Genomic DNA, 3336 nt, shown 5'->3' on the forward strand with positions numbered 1-3336 from the left:
TCAATTTGACTTGCCACGAGGGGCCGTTATGACTGATGTTCTCAACTACAAGCCTGAGTTGCTTAAACTACAGAAATCTGTTCATTATTACTAAGATAATTTATTGTATCTTAATGAATAATGCAACAAGGCCGAAGCATGTAAACTGCGTTGTTTGTTCAGAATGGAATGGAATGCAAATGGATCCGAATGAAGAAAAAACACCTTGACCCTAGCTCCCTCAGCCAAATAGTGTTGGCAACAGATCAAGGCAGCAACATAATCAAAGCCCTGGAACCATATAAGAGACTTTCTTGTCTCGATCACCTAATTAATACTGTATTTCGCCACGGTCTGCATGCCGACGCAGGAGCTGACAACGCGGCGGAGATGCTGTAGGAGAGACAATGTCTGCTGCTAAAGGACTCGTGAGATGTCTGAAACAATCGAGCCTGGTTAAGCAATTATCAAAGACAGTGCTACAGATGGGGAAGATACGATTTAGTACAGTTTACCGCACACTCAAGTCAGTGCGGGACACGGACCCAGAGCTACGGGAGAAGCTGGAGAGGCAGAGCTTTCTCCCCACCCAGTTAGACTAATAAAGTGATGATTAATAAAACACAAATGCTTGATCAAGGGCCCAGCCCAAGGCTAGTGGCGGCCTGACCCAAGAGAATCTAAACTCTAGGTCGTGGAGGGCGGGGCAGGCGGAGAGGGCGTCCTTCCCCAAGAGTCACCGCAGTCTCAGACTCTTTTACTACATCTCTGTTTGGAGCATGGAGATACCAGCCACTGTGGAATCAATTTCTCCACTGGCGGTTCAGGTCCATCTACATTTTTCAATTAATTTATTCTCATTACCAGGAAATAGCCACAGGCAGAAGCAATTTAAGCACCTGTAATAGAAGGCCCTCAAAGTCCTTTCTTATCACACTATTTTGGTTTTGAATGGATGTAATCAGCAATCAGGGGAAATGCAACACGATTGTTGTCGTCACAAGTAAACATGGAATAGTGTCAAAGCATAAATAATAACTGTGTAAGTCTTACTGTTGTTTACCAAATTTAAACGGCTATCATTTGAAAGGTAAAATACTTAATGCTTTTGTACAAAACTATTTTAAAATGCACTTCTTGGTCTGAACATATGAATATGATGATATATGAATGCACGAATCCCTGATCATGGTTAGGATTAGAATTTGCAAGCACTGTGAGTCTATGAGTAAAGGGATTCCAGTCATCAGATTACATGCATTTTTGTAAAAAAAAAAAAAAAAGCAATACTTCACAATTGTTTTGAATTATGAAAAGATTGGGAAAAAAAAAAAGACATGAAACAGAAAAATACACACATAAATAACGTGAGACTGTGTGTCGGAGAAGGAGGATAATGTTCTTAATTGATAAATCAAATACATTTTTGCAAGTTAGACAGTGTGCGGGAATTTCTTTTCAAAAAGAGACATGAACATCGTTTTATACAGACTAAAATAAAGGATAATTGTGATGTAGGTAATGAGAAAAGTGCTATTAAAATTCCAGTTTGGAAGAGGCTTGGCAAACTACTGAAACGTCTTAAAAGCAGAAAATACAACATTTGATAAACAAACGGCAAATGCGCAGTATGTTTCTATGTAGATAGAAAGGAAAGCTAGTCTGAGCATTGTGCTTTAATTTTGGTGGAGTTTCTTTCAAAAATCTTTTTATAAAGATAAAAGCAGCTGATGAAGTGGTTTTAGCTTTGATCCTAAACCATCTGAGACTGCTTAGTAGAAAGAAGGCCTGCACAATATTGGAAAAAATCTTACATTGCGATATTTCTTTCCCTGCAATATATATTGCGATAGGAAAAAAGAAAAAGTAACTTTAAAAGATGACACAAATAGCTGTATTTGTAAATAAAAAAACATTCAAGACTAATGCTAGGATTTTGTAGGGGAGTGCATCTACACAGAAGATAAAAATGAAAAAGGATCTTTTCTAATGTGAACCATTCTATGTTGAACTTGTTGAAGTAAGCGCTGTGACTAATGTTACTCTTCTGAAGTGATTTTGGATAGGGACATTACTTAGAAATACGCTGGTTGACTAGCAGGACACCATTGTATTTATATACGTAATAATTAATCCAGGCCAACGTGAATGACAGTGACTGCATGTTGCTTCCTCTAAATTTCCGGTTTTGGTCGACTAGCAGGACCAGCTCGTTAGTTTGATAAATTGATCAGACCCGCATGTCACGCGCACTAGCAACAAATTCTGTGTATCCAAGAACAATTAAATCAGTGGAAATGACGTTAGATCAACACAGACTTCTGTAGAAGATTAGTGTTATGTTTCCAGCGTTGCAGCTCCCAACCGTAACGTTAGTTTCTTTAAGCTAACTATATTAGCTTTAGCCTTGCTGGTAGCAGCTTTTTGCTTGTTTCTTTAAGCTAACTATATTAGCTTTAGCCTAGCTGGTTTCAGCTTTCTGCTTGTTTCTTTAAGCTAACTATATTAGCTTTAGCCTGGCTGGTAGCAGCTTTCAGCTTGTTTCTTTAAGCTTACTATATTAGCTTTAGCCTGGCTGGTAGCAGCTTTCAGCTTGTTTCTTTAAGCTAACCATATTAGCTTTAGCCTAGCTGGTAGCAGCTTTCTGCGTGAGAAATGGCCGGGAGACGTTGTAATTATGTTGTATTAATCAGGTGATTTAGTTTGTATTTGCAGCGAACATAAAACACTGACTACTGTAGCTTCACTGACTACCCATCAAAACTTTGCACTTCACTATCAGGGGCAGCTGCTGCCTAAGTTACTTATCTACACACGGAGAGCCTCACTTCCTATAACCATCGACTAGCCGTCGAACTAACGTCACATACACACGCTGCCCCCATGGCTACCTGTCTTAAAGGGGAAGGGTCGGACGGTAATAATCATGTAAAGGACAACGGTAAAAGTTTACTTTTTCATCAAGCATCGAAAAAAGGATTAGCGTCAACATCGCAACCTCCTGCGATGCAAAATTAATGCTAAAACACAATATTGTTTAGAAAGTTGCTAAAACTCACCTCTGGTAGGATGTGAGGAGAACACAATATACAATGCTGCTCAGGAGTATAGGAACCCCTGCTTATTTTGACCACAAAGAGGAATGAAAATCATTGGAAATTGATCTTAATCCCTTAATTTAAAAATGAGGAAAAATCCAACCTTTTAAGGACACCAATTTTCTTTGTGAATGAATAATGTATTGTATATAGATAAATGTTCTTCCTGAAAATACTGGTGGCAAACGTATACACACCCCTATGTTAAATTCCCATAGAGGAAGGCACAGTTTTATTATTAAAGATTTTTATTATTAAA

The sequence above is a fragment of the Etheostoma cragini genome, chromosome 17, assembly GCF_013103735.1.
Source record: "Etheostoma cragini isolate CJK2018 chromosome 17, CSU_Ecrag_1.0, whole genome shotgun sequence".
NCBI lineage: Eukaryota > Metazoa > Chordata > Actinopteri > Perciformes > Percidae > Etheostoma > Etheostoma cragini.